Below are 15,779 nucleotides of genomic sequence, written 5' to 3' on the forward strand. Positions count from 1 at the left end.
TCCCCAGGCAATCATTTGCTCTTGCAATTCTTGATCTGATTCTAAAGGCTCTCTCAATTTTGTTTCTCATTTCCTGCTCTTCTATTCCAATCCGTTTGGCTAATTCTGATGATATTTTTTGCTCTTCTGGAATAGATCTAAATCTCAATTTTTTTTCTCTTCTGTGCATTTCAGTCATAGAGATTGCATCTAGGACTGCCTCATGGGTTTCTTTCATATCTGCTAGCTCTTTCTTATTTTTTTTTCTGTTTCCCCTTTTTTCTCCTCTGTTCTCCTTCTGTACTTTTCTTAGCCCTTCCTCCAAACTTATCATTTCCCCTTTTAATTCTTGTACAGTCTTTGTTAATTCCAAATTTTTAACCACCAGATCATTGACTTTAACCATAATTTCTAACACCATTTTTGCATTTTCCTCTATTTTTTGCCCCATCTTATCCAACTTTTGATCTGTTGATCTTATACTGTTGTTCATCTCTTTCTTCATCTCTGAAATGTCTTTTCTCAGTCCCAGGAGAAGATCTCTCATTTCTGAATTCATTTCTATGTTTTGATTTGAGTTTCTCCTGTTAGGATTTGCAGTTAACACCGCTGGGGCTGGATTCATAATTTTCTTATTCACGTTTGACATAACCAATTGTTTTATAATCCGTTATTACCTGTAACTACTTCTTTTCCTGACAAATTGTATTTTATAATACTTCTATATTACACCTCTAATGCACAATGTCTCATTGATGATAATAATAACATAATAATAATAATAATTGTCAGGGGTTCAGGGAGAGAGACGCAGAGTGAGGGGGAAGGATTCCAGACTGACGAGGAAGAGGATGACAATGACCCAAGATTGTCCATGAGTCCGTCCAGTGAATCGGAGGACTCCCAAAAGGGAGCCCCTCTGGTCAAGCCAAGGGGAGCTAGAGGGGGAAGCAGTCAGGAGCAGGGAAAGGAAGGGGGAACCCCCAGTGGGAGTTGGAGAGCGAGACCGGCTGCTCCGCTGGAATGGAGTGAGGGGGGAGGAGTGACCAGTGTGTCAGAAGGAGCAGAACAGGAAGCAGAGAGGGGAAGGAGATCAGGGCAAAACGTGCTGCCGGAAGGGGAGGAAAGTAGTACTGAGGGCAATGTAACTGTCGAAAGGAAGGTCAAGAGCAACGTAAGCGCGCCAAGTTCAAAATGGGAGGCGCGCGGAAATGAAGAGAGTCCTGGGGAGGAGCCTGGTCCCAAAGCCCGAAGGAGGGGGGAGGAGGCGGCAGAGGATTCAGCCTCGGGAGAGTCCCGAAGGGAGAGAACACAGGGGGGCAGAAAGACCCTGCGGAAAAGGAAAGAGAGAAAGAGGTGGACCAGTACAGGCCTCTTAAACTGGTGTCGAGGGGGGAGCGAGTCAGAGGGGACTTCAGCGGTCTAAGGGTAACAGACGTAGGGTCACGGACCTCGGATCTAAAGCTACTGATGTTCTTGAATAAAAGCTTTTGTACATAAGCTGGAGTGGACTTTGGTCTCTTGTGAGCTGGGACCACGGGTGACTCTGACAGTAAGTCCCCTCTCTTAGAACGCAAAATTTTTTTTTGCAAAGCTCACGAACTGTGGCAGCCATGAGTGCGGAGGAACAGCTGACAACACTGCGCAACGCAGTTACGGAACTCACCGCTGCAGTCATTGCATCTCAGAAGAAGAGTGATGAAGCGGAGAAGCGCTGCCAGGACCTGCAAATAAGGTGGGAGCGTGCTAGCAAGGAGGGGTTCCCAGGGTCCAGATCAGAGGGAATTGGACTTGGAAGGCGGGGGGGCAGTCTAGTCACCCACTTCGATGGGAACCTAAAGCACTACCCAAGTTTCAGAGCAGACGTCTTGTATGCACTGCATTTGCTTCGTAATGACTTTAAAGATGAAGAGGAGAAAGTGGGGTTTATTGTGTCTCATTTGCATGGGGAGGCAAGAGCTTGGTTGCGCAATTTGTGGCGCGAAGACGGCCCTGCCCGTCGCGATTCTGATGAATTTATTAAAGCGATGGATGCTTGTTTCCAGTCAACCGTGGATCTTGATCTTGCACGCAGGGAAATGCACGGGTTGCGGCAAGGGAGAGCCACTGTGCGTCAGTATCATTCGCGATTTTTCGCCTTACTGACTGTATTGGGCTGGGAGAAGCACTGTAAACCAGTGAGAGATTTGTTCTGGGAGGGTCTCAGCGGCCCCATAAAAGATGAACTTGCCAGGGGAGACAGACCTCAGACCCTGGAGGACGTCGTGCAGAGGGCTCTTGCAATAGGGGTACGCCACGAAGAACGTCCTTGGCACAATGAGGAGGGACGCCAGGCGCGTGCACCGGCAAGGACGCCTCCTTTTCTCCCCAGAGACTTCAGCCAGGCACATCCCTCGCCTCTGGCGCGGCAGGGGGAGGAACCGATGGAAATTGGTGGTGCTAAGGCTCAGGCAACAGCCAGAGTTCCAGCATCCGGTGCAGTAAAGGCGAAGCCTCCTAGAGGGACCAGGAAATGTTACATCTGTGACAGTGCACTACACATGGCGAAAGAGTGTCCCCAGAGGCCCCAGAAGCCCACTGCAGCCTTAGCAACAGTGGCAGCAGAAGTGATGCAAGAGGAGCAGTCTCAGGGAAACGACAGTGCCTGGCTGGAAGCAGAGCTGCTGGGGCTCAGCCAGGCGAATCTGTAGAGCAGTCCCCAGTGCCTTTGCAACGTACAGACCCTTTACCACCCAAGCCAACGGTGCAGCTCACTGCAACACTCCAGTTGCCGAACGGAACCACCCTGGAAGTCCCCATCACGATCGATTCTGGGAGCAACGCGGACTTTGTGGGGGTGCAGTTCGTCAAGCAGCATCGCATAGCGCTTCTGCCCGCGACAACGCCTCTAAACGTAGTCACGGTTGATGGCAGGAAATTGCTGGGAGGACAAGTTGTGCAACAGACGCCTCCCATGGAGATGCGGATTGGACATCATAGAGAAGTCATCAGCTTCAATGTCACCCGCCTGTCGGACACGCCTATAGTACTAGGCATGAGTTGGCTGGAGAGACACAGTCCTGCGATAGCGTGGTACCAACGGCAGATCACCTTTTGCTCATCGTACTGTGCTCAACATTGTATCCAGTCCAGCCAGGAGGAAGGGGCGGAGCAGCAGCTGCAACTTGGCATGGCGCAGGCAGTTCCTCGCAAGTACGAGAGTTTCCTGGAGGTTTTCTGCGAGAAGGGAGCTGACCGGCTGCCGCCCCACAGACCTTACGATTGCGCGATCGACCTGTTGCCGGGGGCGCAGCTGCCGACTGCGAAGCTGTATTCCATGTCTGAGGACGAGATGCAAGAACTCAGGGAGTTCATAGAGCATAATTTGAAGCGTGGATTCATCCGGGAGTCCAAAGCAGTGGGGGGCAGTCCTGTGTTTTTTGTAAAGAAGAAAGACACGCCCCAGAAAAGACTCATTGTGGATTTCAGGGCCATAAATTCCATGACCAAGCCCAAGGCCTTCCCCATGCCCAAGATTGATGACCTCCTAGCGACCGTGCGGAAGGGGAAGATCTTCACCAAGTTGGATCTGCGTGGAGCGTATAATCTCATCCGTATCCGGGAGGGCGATGAGTGGAAGACGGCCATGTTCACGCCTCTGGGCACGTATGAATACAGAGTTATGCCGTTTGGTCTCCAAAATGGATCTCACGTCTTCCAAGCCTTTATGCATCACGTGCTGGCGGGGCTCCTCTACAAGAAGTGTGTGTGTTTCCTCGACGACATCCTGATCTTTTCGGAATCGCAGGAGGCTCATGAGAGAGACGTGAAGGAGGTCCTGCAGAGACTGCGAGAACACAGGCTCTACGCCAAGTTGGAGAAATGCCAGTTTGATGTGACGGAGGTGGATTTCCTCGGCTACAAGCTGTCTGACAAGGGGCTGGCCATGGACAGCGTCAAGGTCCGCGCCGTGTTAGACTGGAAGAGCCCACGCAATCGGAAGGAGGTCCAGAGATTTGTCGGGTTCGCCAATTTCTACCGCAAATTCATCAGGGGTTTTGCAAAGGAGACAGCAGCAATCACGGACACCCTCAGTTCCAAAAAGAAGAAGTTCGCTTGGACGGAACAGGCAGAGCGCTCTTTTAGGAAGCTTAAAAGCCTCTTCGCTTCCGAGGAGCAGCTGCTGCACGTGAATCCGGGCAGACCCATGCGAGTAGAGACCGACGCCTCAGACAGAGCGGTGGGAGCCGTGCTCCTGCAAGAAGATTCCCAAGGAGATTGGAGACCCTGTGCCTTTTACTCCCGAAAGCTCAGCAAGGCGGAGCAAAACTACACCATATGGGACAGAGAGCTGTTGGCCATCCACGCTGCCTTCAAAGCATGGCGACACTTCCTCATAGGTGCCAAGCACACAGTGCAGGTCCGCACAGATCACAAGAACTTAGAGTATTGGCGCACGGCGAAGCTCCAGAGCCAAAGACACATGCGCTGGGCTGAATTCTTCGCGGATTTCGACTTCAGGATAGAATACATCCCGGGAGAATCCAACGTTATAGCCGACGCGCTCTCCAGGAAACCGCAATATCTCGAGGAAGCAGCGCCAGTGGCAGCCAAGCACATTTTCGCACCGCAGGCGTGGACGTGCGCTACCATCGCAGTCGACCTGGACGCGGTGCGACGTGCGTTGCAAGTAGATCGATTTGCGCAATCCAAGATGGAGGCGCTGCGCAGGGGTTCGCAGAGAGAAGATGAGTTCCAATTACGCGACGGGCTGTTAACTCACAAAGGTGCCCTCTACGTACCGGGCGAAGAGCTCCGCGCGAGGTTTCTGCAGCAGTTGCACGACGCCCCCAGTGCGGGCCACTTCGGCAAGGAGAAGACAATAGAACTGGTGGCCAGGGACTTTTGGTGGCCCCAGATGCGGGGAGAGATAGCGGATTACATCGCCAGGTGTGACACTTGTCAGAGGTCCAAGCCAGTGCACCAGAAGCCAGCGGGGTTACTGGAACCGCTGGAGACGCCACAGCAACCGTGGGAGAGGGTGGCGCTGGACTTCGTCACTGACCTGCCCAGCTCCAGAGGCAAGACGGCGGTGCTGGTGGTGGTGGACTTGTTCACCAAGATGGCGCACTTCATTCCTTGCGCGAAGGTGGCGACGGCGGAACAGACCGCCAAACTCTTCATCGATCACGTGTTCAAGGTGCATGGGCTGCCACAATCCGTCCTGTCCGACAGGGGGCGCCAATTTGTTTCTACTTTTTGGCGGAAGCTTCTAGGTATCCTGCATGTCAAGATCAACCTAACGTCGGCAAGGCATCCGCAGACCAACGGCCAAGCAGAGAGAGTCAACGCGATCATGCAGCAGTACCTGAGATGTTACGCCAATCAGCGCCCGGCGGCGTGGGTAGACTACCTGCCGATGGCGGAGTTTGCCTACAACAACACGAAGCACGCGTCGACGGGGGTGACGCCGTTCTTCGCGAACAATGGTCGTCATCCCAGAACCTTCCCGGGGTTCGTAACACCGGGAGAGGGGGTGACGCAAGAGGCCGACCAGTTCGCAGCAGAGCTGCAAGAGGTGCACGAGGAGCTGCGGAGACATTTGGAGCTAGCCAAACAAGCATATAAGGTGCAGGCAGACAAAAACAGGAGAGTGGGAGAGGACATCCAGGTGGGGGACTGGGTATGGTTAGCGGCCCAAGCGATGCCAGCCAGGTCGTTGGCTAAGAAGAAGCTGGGACACAGGCAGCTAGGGCCATACCAGGTGGAGGCTAGGATTAACCCTGTAGCTTTTCGACTGGCCCTCCCTGAAGGTTCCAGAGTGCACCCGGTCTTTCATAGGTCGGTGCTCACTCCCTACAAGACCCCGCACAGGTTTCAGGAGTCTGACACAGTACCGCACGCACGCACTCAGTCACCCGAGAGGGAGGGGGCGCCCAGGGCCGAACCACTCAACGAGGTCACTGAGATCCTGGACTCGAGATGGGGGGTAGAGGGAGTAGAATACTTTCTAGCCAGAGAGGGTACCCCGGCCAGTGCCAATATTTGGGTGCCGGACTACGCTTTAGACGAACCTCTTCTGAAAGACGAGTTCCATGCACTTTTCCCGCATAGACCCATGCCAGCCGAATATTTTGATGACTGGCTCTTTACGCCCACACTTTCAGACAGTACTTTCAGGGGCTTTTCTTCCGCCGAGGAGAGAATGCCAGAATCAAGCCCGCCCAGGGGATCGAGTTCGGGGGTAGACACAGAACCCTCTTACTGGTGGGACGAGCAACCAGAGGACGACTGGCGCAAGAAATGGCTGACGGGGCCTTGGCAGGCAGCACCAGACGAAGTAGCAATGGAAGAGGGAGCCGAGAACACCTTGGGTGAAGAACCCGCATTCGAACACACATACACCGAGCTGCTAGCAGAGGACATTGAAGCAAACGAACTGTATCCTGCATCTACCTCCGAGGAGATGCGGCTCCCACGACCTGCCTCCGAGGGCCGGGAGGGGGGAAGGGGGGCTTCAAGGGGGGGATGGATGTCAGGGGTTCAGGGAGAGAGACGCAGAGTGAGGGGGAAGGATTCCAGACTGACGAGGAAGAGGATGACAATGACCCAAGATTGTCCATGAGTCCGTCCAGTGAATCGGAGGACTCCCAAAAGGGAGCCCCTCTGGTCAAGCCAAGGGGAGCTAGAGGGGGAAGCAGTCAGGAGCAGGGAAAGGAAGGGGGAACCCCCAGTGGGAGTTGGAGAGCGAGACCGGCTGCTCCGCTGGAACGGAGTGAGGGGGGAGGAGTGACCAGTGTGTCAGAAGGAGCAGAACAGGAAGCAGAGAGGGGAAGGAGATCAGGGCAAAACGTGCTGCCGGAAGGGGAGGAAAGTAGTATTGAGGGCAATGTAACTGTCGAAAGGAAGGTCAAGAGCAACGTAAGCGCGCCAAGTTCAAAATGGGAGGCGCGCGGAAATGAAGAGAGTCCTGGGGAGGAGCCTGGTCCCAAAGCCCGAAGGAGGGGGGAGGAGGCGGCAGAGGATTCAGCCTCGGGAGAGTCCCGAAGGGAGAGAACACAGGGGGGCAGAAAGACCCTGCGGAAAAGGAAAGAGAGAAAGAGGTGGACCAGTACAAGCCTCTTAAACTGGTGTCGAGGGGGGAGCGAGTCAGAGGGGACTTCAGCGGTCTAAGGGTAACAGACGTAGGGTCACGGACCTCGGATCTAAAGCTACTGATGTTCTTGAATAAAAGCTTTTGTACATAAGCTGGAGTGGACTTTGGTCTCTTGTGAGCTGGGACCACGGGTGACTCTGACAATAATAATAACATTTAACGGGGAAAAGGAGAAAGAGAAAAATAAAAATAAAAATAAATTTTTACTCAGTTACCAGTTTTGCCCACTAGTTGTCAGAAATCCCCTTGTCCATTTCCCTACACATGTAACCAGCCTTTATATATCTCTTCTGTTACTTGCAGAGTTATTTCCTCTTGCCACCAATAGAGGGGAGCGCAGTAAACCCCCCGCCCTGTCGGGAGGGCCTTTTTTACTTAGCACAGTTCTTTAAAATCTTCTCTTGGCTTCCCCAGGCTCATCTCACCACAAAGACTCCCCCCCCCCCGCACCCCCTTCAACAGTCAAGAATAGTGTGAAGTAAATCAGCAAAACTGGTGCGACTTCTGCAGATTTTAACACAAAGGAGTCAGGCCTCCATACTACACAAAAACTGGAGCTTGAATGTCTATTGTCTCAGTCTCTCTCATTTGTCTAAGAAAGAGCTGGCTCCATAAGAATCTCAAGTCCAGAAGTCCAAAGCACCTTTAGCTCTTTCCTCTACCAATCTCTTTCCCACCCATCCCACCCATCCTGCTCACAACCTCTTTGAACTGTTGCCTTCGGGCAGAAGATACAGGACAATGACAATGAAAGATACAGGACAATGAAAACACGAACCACATGCCTTCTGAATAGTTTCTATCCAAGAGCTCTGATTGCACTAAATAATGATCTCAGGGCCAGTTGTAAGAAATAGCAAGCAGAGAGAACTTGCTACAAGACAGACCCAAAAAAGAAAATAACAGAACACCTCTAGTCATCACATACAGCTCCCAAGTTAAAACAGTACAACGCATCATCAGAGATCTACAACCTCTCCTGGACAATGACAGTTCTCTTTCTCAAGCTCTGGGAGGAAGACCTTTCATTGCCTACAGACAGCCACCCAGTCTTAAACAACTCCTAACCCACAATAATACTACAACCAGACCTAACATGGACACTGGCACCAGAGCCTGCAATAAACCCAGATGCCAACTTTGCTGCCACATACACCCGGACAACACCATTACTGGCCCCAACAACATCACACATACCATCTCGGGACTATTTAATTGCTCATCGTCTAACATTGTGTATGCCATAAAATGCCAACAGTGTCCTTCAGCTCTCTATATTGGACAAACAGGCCAGACCTTACGCCAAAGAATAAACGGACATAAATCGGACATCAGGAATCACAAGACAGAGAAACCAGTAGGAGAACACTTCAATCTCCCAGGACATTCTATACAAGATCTCAAAGTAGCTGTTTTACTACAAAGGAATTTCAGAAATAGACTGGAAAGAGAAGCTGCTGAATTACAACTTATCACCAAACTTAAAACCATGGAGAAACCTGGTCTGAACAAAGACCTTGGATTCTTATCTCATTATACATGACAAAGCCATTTTTCACCTTTTCACCCCTTGCTTTTTCCTGTAAGACCTATTGCAGTCGTTAAGAGTCGTCAACAGGCTCATCACAGCTATCTGCCAATCACCCATTCCCACCACCCTTCTGAGTAATACCCCTCCCCACCTTCTCACTATATAGAAGGGTCTGGAAACTTCTATTTCAGTGTATCTGAAGAAGTGTGCATGCACACGAAAGCTCATACCAAGAACTGACTTAGTTGGTCTTTAAGGTGCTACTGGAAGGAATTTGTTTTGTTTTGACTATGGCAGACCAACACGGCTACCTATCTGTAACTGGAAAGGACAAAAAAGACAATAATTGACTATTTTGAACAAAATTTGAATAATGAGACCAAACTGCAAACAGTCTGGGACGCTAGCAAAGCGATGATGAGAGGTCTGTTTATTCAGCAAAATTCAGCTAATAAGAAGGCAAAAGAGAAGAAAAAGAAAGAGATTTTACATAAAATAGTAGAAAAAGAAAAAGAATTAATAAAAGCATTAAACAAAGAGATAGTAAAACAGGAGATAAAATTATTACAATCGCAATACTCTATGGTAATTAGTGAGGAAATAGCATGGAATTTTTTTTTTGAAGACGCCAATAAAACAGGGAAACTCTTAGCATGGCAACTGAGAAAAAGTGAACAAAATAACTATGTGAATCGGATAAAGCTTAATGGTGGGATAACTGAGAAACCCAAAGAAATAAGGGAGGCTTTTGTAAAATATTTTACTGATCTTTATAAAAAAGAACTGAAAAAAAACTGACTACCCATGAGTGTGGATTCGCCATTTGTCAATATCCTGGTTTTGTGGGCTAACGTGGGTACCAAGCTCCTGATCATATACAATATCAGCACTTAATTCACATACAGTAGTTCCATAATGACAGGACTTTGGGACCAAAGTCCAGTGTTTCATTCAGCAGAAAGAATGCCAGGATCATTACGTCCAGACTTAAAATTGCTTAGCTTGCACTGCAGCTCATGTGCCACTTTAGGCAAAGGAAACATGCTTCTCACCTCAAGACAGGAACACTATGTGTTCCTTCAGAAACATGAAAAGAGGAAACACAGGACATAGATTTCCTCCTCTCAGCAGATCATGTAAGCCAAGGCAGGGATAGGGAATCTGTGGCTCTCCAAATGTTGGATTCCAGCTTTCATCAGTCTCAGCCAGCTTGGCCAGTGATCAAGGGTGATGAGAGCAAATCACTGATGGCGCACAGGTTCTCAATCTCTGTCCTAAGCTCTCCTTCTTGCTAGTTTGAGTAACTACATGACCCCTGGGGATCTCCACCTGAGGCCCAATTCCAAAGTGGAGTTTCAGTATCTTTCAAAACTAAGATGGCATGTGGTGTTTGTTTTATTTTAAAATACAATTCAGAAACAACTACAGTGGTACCTCGGTTTACAGATGCTTCAGGTTACAGACGCTTCAGGTTACACACTGCGCTAACCCAGAAATAGTACCTCGGGTTAAGAACTTTGCTTCAGGATGAAAACAGAAATCGCACGCCGGTGGCAGCGGGAGGCCCCATTAGTTAAAGTGGTACTTCAGGTTAAGAGCAGTTTCAGGTTAAGAATGGACCTCCAGAATGAATTAAGTTCTTAACCCGAGGTACCACTGTACAATGATGATTTCTGCCAGGCTTTTTAGAGGTTCAACGATCAAACCAGAGTATTTCCTTGGGCGGAAGAATTGGCATATGTCCACTAAGAACATTCTTGGCCCAGACTTAAAGGTCCACCATTACAGAATATTTAACAAAATGTTATTTGTCATGCTTTAAATCATGCTCATACAGCATAACTGGCAGTGCCTACAATGCTGATGGCCTAAAACCCCCACTTCCTTCTACACCTGTGTGACACAAGTCAGCCCACTTCATTTAGTGTTTTCCTCATCTTCTTGGGAGCCTACAAGATTCTCAACAGCCAACATGCTGTAGCAGTCAACTAACATAAACCCCACACAAATTTATGACAACGCGCTACAACAACCCTCACACCCTCACAACCTACAATGCTTTCAACACACGTGATATTCCTTACAATCCGTAAATGCTGATAAATTACATTGTGACCCATGGCACCACCAGCCATGGACTTAGCAAAACCCATTACTGCTACTTGAGAGTTGAGGCAGACCACAAACGTATAACTATCTTTTTTAATTTTTGAGGTAGCAGCTTTGACTGCGTATATACTCTGCAAGCAACACTGTTAACGGAGAAATCCGAGGGCTCCCTTGGACAAAAAGTGAAGACCCCAACCAGGACAATTGGAGCAAAACAGCGGCCTGTAGGCTTGGTCTTTATTAAAGACTGTCACGACAGGACTCCCACCCACTGCAAGATGAAGCAAGATGGAAGCCCTGAACAAAAGGAGATCCCAACTTTTCTTAGCTACTAATCTCCCAAGATACACCCCTAAAACTACATCAAAACTACATCATGACTACATCATTGACACATCACAAAAAGGAGGGGTTGAGGGAGGAGTTGTGGTGGTAACCTGAGTGTCTGGTCACCTGGCTGGTTCCTCCTCCCCCCCCCCCATGAGTACTTTCCAGAGGACAAAGGGGAGTTTGCAGTTTCCTGTCCCCAGTGGGGAGAGTTGATCACTGTCCTTTGCTTCAGTCCATGCTGAATCCACTCCCATATGCAGGTCCTTTGTGAGTGTGATGATCTTCTGTCTAGGACCATCAAGGTTGGCATGCCAACTGGGTAGGGTTCCTGCGGACGTGTTGGTACACTCGAGGGATTATGGCTGCCCTGTATCAAACCTCCCGCCTTTGATAGTCCTTCCTTCATGGTGTAAAATAAAAGTGGAACGGTGCAGATCCGATGTATGGTTGATTTTCTATGAATTTATAACAGAAACCCTTCAGAAATCAAGTTACACTTTCACTTGGAGGAAACACTTGGATACATTTTGATTGGATTAGGTAAAGGTAAAGGGACCCCTGACCATTAGGTCCAGTCATGACCGACTCTGTGTTGCGGCGCTCATCTCGCTTTATTGGCCGAGGGAGCCGGCGTACAGCTTCCGGGTCATGTGGCCAACATGACTAAGCTGTTTTTGGCGAACCAGAGCAGCGCACGGAAACGCCATTTACCTTCCCGCCAGAGCGGTACCTATTTATCTACTTGCACTTTGACATGCTTTTGAATTGCTAGGTTGGCAGGAGCAGGGACCGAGCAACAGGAGCTCACCCCGTCGCGGGGATTCAAACCTCCAACTTTCTGATCGGCAAGTCCTAGGCTCTGTGGTTTAACCCACAACGCTGCGTCCCTTTGATTGGATTAGTCACGGTCAATTAAATCTGGATACATTGTATTAGCAGCTGTCAAAAGTAGGTACAGTCCCTGCAGTACCTGCGTAGCTGCCACAAGGGGCACTGTTCGGTAACGCTCATTGGCTGGAGTGGCAGCCCATTCAACTAGGACCGGGGAACTGGTCAACCCAGGTAAAACATAGGGTGAAATGAGTTTCATGGCAGCAGGCTTTCAATTCAAGCGCTTCCTTATTTACGAAAGGCTTTTCAGGGAAGTCTCTGTGAGGAGAACCTGAGCTTACAGGGTTAAATAGCTCAGAGTGTGCGTCCTGCCTACTGTGGGGCGGAGAGACTCTGCGTCACATCAGAGAGTCTCAGTTCTTTGTTCTGTTCCAGTTTCACTTTTGTCCGGGACAGACACGTTTGTACGATGTTGCGTGATAATGGCTAGTTTCTGCTGTAAATAAAGTGCTTTTAGCTTTAGTAACTCTGCGTGAGAGCCTGATTTATGCACATTGACGCACAGAAGACAGAAGGCTTTATTTCTGACCGCTGTGTGACTCTGCTTTTGCTCAGAGCTTTTGGTATGTGTGCTGCGCAACAGAAGCCTGCCGCAGCAGAAGCCTGCCAGACCTTATCTCTCTGAGCAATAAATTATCTCAGAGTCTCTCTAAAAGAGACATCACCGGAGTCGGGAGTGGGTGAGTGGGTGTGGGTGCATGTGGGTGTCGTGCTTGTGCAAACTGAACACTGGATAAACAAAAGGGGGGGGCTTTCTCCTGCAACAACACCCAGAAAGAACCTGCCACAGACATGATATACAACACTGAATGCAGCAAAAGGCAAAGGCTTCAATACGCTTAAATCTAAACTAGATTCCACACACTGTTGTTGCTTACAATTTACTGCCCACTATTATTCGCCTTTTACCATGGACGAGCACCTTTAACCAACAAACATAAGTATTTGCTTTAGGGCATAGTTCCCTACACTAGAACACTACCATTAGTTGTCATGAGCTGCCTTTTCCCTTGTGAGTTTGTCACCTGCATCCCCAAAACACAGCCTATCATGGACACCAGCTTCAGGGGATCCTGCAATGCCAGTCGATTCTACTGGATCCCCAGTGCCTAACTAGGGGAGAAGTCCTGAGTGAATAGGCCATGACTGTGATGTTTATTTGCCCCTCCTTAAAGAGGAGAGGTGAGAAATTTTCAAGTTTAAATGGAAAACCTGTGGTGTACAACAACCTTGTGCCAAGATATATCTGGCACAAGGATATCCAGTATATCTGAAGGAGCATCTCCACCCCCAACGTTCTACCCGGACACTGAGGTCCAGCACCGAGGGCCTTCTGGCGGTTCCCTCACTGCGAGAAGCCAATTTACAGGGATCCAGGCAGAGGGCCTTCTCGGTAGTGGCGCCCTCCCTGTGGAACGCAACTACCAGACTTTTAGAACAACAACTACCAGACTTTTAGAACAACAACAACTACCAGACTTTTAGAAGACATCTGAAGGCAGCCCTGTTTAGGGAAGCTTTTAATGTTTGATGTATTACAGTATTTTAATATTTTTTTGGAAGCCGCCCAGAGTGGCTGGGGAAGCCCAGCCAGATGGGCGGGGTATAAATAATAAATAATAAATAATAAATTTATTATTATTATTATTATTATTATTATTATTATTATTATTATTATTATTATTATTATTAGACTGCTCTTGGAATGTCCCGGGTCTGTCAACACAGCACCCAAGTGGTTTCTGCAGCATCAGAAGATTTGGTCTACATGAATAGCATAGTATGCTTTGTGCTAATCCAGTGTGTTTGGGATTAGAATGGGAACTGCACAAATCAAGGCCATAATACCACTGAGAAACCACTGACCTTAATGGCAGTGGTTTCCAATGCTTTTTTTTTTTTTTTTTGGCCATGCCTCTCTGTTTCTTTTCTTTTGTTTTATAGCCTATGGGAGATACAGAAGGTCTGGTGCCTTTGCTATCCCAGTCAGGGAAATGAGCCACATTCCATAACTTTCTTTCAGCTGGAGATATGGAGGCAGCAGTTCCACCGTAGCAATTGCTAACCAAGGAAAGAGCCTTCAGCTGCCTGATCAACAACGGCCCAGATTTTAAAATACACCCATGTTTAAAATGATTATGGGATCACACTAGCTTAAATCTAAGCAACCCAGCCTGACTAGAGGCCTAACTATTCAGACGCCCAGTTACAGATAGGTAGCCGTGTTGGTCTGCCATGGTCAAAACAAAATAAAAAAATTCCTTCCAGTAGCACCTTAAAGACCAACTGAGTTAGTTCTAGGTATGAGCTTTCGTGTGCATGCACACTTCTTCAGATACGTGTATCTGAAGAAGTGTGCATGCACACGAAAGCTCATACCTAGAACTAACTCAGTTGGTCTTTAAGGTGCTACTGGAAGGAATTTTTTTTATTTGGTTTTTATTCAGACGCCCGTTCTTCTGAATAGTTGCAATCTACCTGAAAGGAAGTGGGGACACCTGTTTATTTTCCAACATAACTAGCTGTGCTGCTGAGCGCAGTTCAGAAGAAGTCCTTTTTGGTCACTCAGAAGCACAGACATACTATGCTTTCAAGTGCTCCTGCAACTGAATATTTTGTACTGCATTTGACCTGTATGACTTGGTTAGGAGCACTACACATAGGAAGCTCAAGATAGCTGCTATCCATATGCTTCTTAAGTTTGCCACACACAAATTGATCCAAAGAGGGAGGGACTGGACCCCATAGCACAAGGCGTAAATAAACTCTATAGATGCTGTCAGGGGACTGGCATAGGAACAGGGGAGGGGGGCAGGGGAATACAGAAAGCCTCTGACGCTGCTCCAGCGGTGGGGAAAGCCATACCTCCAGTGGAGCAGAGGGGGAATGGGGTAGCCAGGCAAGGGGAGGGCTCGAAGATGCAACTGAGAGCCCAAGCACCTCACCTAGCCCGTCTGGCCAGGAAACAGACATGCTGTTTCTGTCGCCCAGCTTGCGCAGAGGGGTAAAACATAAGGAGGGGAGGCAGAGATTTGGGGTGTCTAAGGTCTTATGTTGGGGGAGAAACCAGAAGGGGCCACTCCTGGAATCTGCAAGCGACTAAGACGGACATGAACTTTGGGGTTCTGCACTGTAAATAGTTTGCACCAATAAGACCTGTAAAAGACAGGTTGGAGTCCTGCCTGGTTACTCACGAGCAACCACCACCAGCACCTGACAGCATTCCGGGAGTCATTGCAGTTGCTCGCATGTAGCAATGCAGAGCGCGACGATGGATGAAGAAGTGGCACACAATGTAGCAGCACTGAGGCAGAGGAACGTGGAGCTGGAAGGGCGCGTAGTGGAGCTCGCAGCGAGGCTGGAGGAGCACAGAGCGCAGCACCAGCAAGTCAGAGCCATTCCGGTGGGGAGAAATGTGTCGGAGCCTGTGCTACGACCGAGCTGATAAAGCTCATCCTCCGGTCGCGTCCTCCGACGGTGATTAACAACCTGAGCCTTTGATGAGGCTCCAGGCACGTTCACTCATTAGGCAGAGTATCCAAGCAGCAGTGAAGGATGAGAAACACGAGCTACATTGCTAAAAGTTTAACTGCGTTTAACTACGCAGGCAGAAAACACATCCTCTCTCTGTGAAAGGCAGAGAACAACTGAAAAAACAAAGGAACAGGAAACAGTAACATCACATCCGTCTTCCGTGAGACTTCCAACAGCCTGGAATGTCTGGAATGCAAAAGAGTCTTGTGATCTAAGCACAGCACAGTGGCATAAACAGAAATCTAACAAAAGGTACCATCACTGGTAATC

Source organism: Podarcis erhardii (genome assembly GCF_964252035.2).
Source record: "Podarcis erhardii genome assembly, chromosome: W".
Taxonomy (NCBI): domain Eukaryota; kingdom Metazoa; phylum Chordata; class Lepidosauria; order Squamata; family Lacertidae; genus Podarcis; species Podarcis erhardii.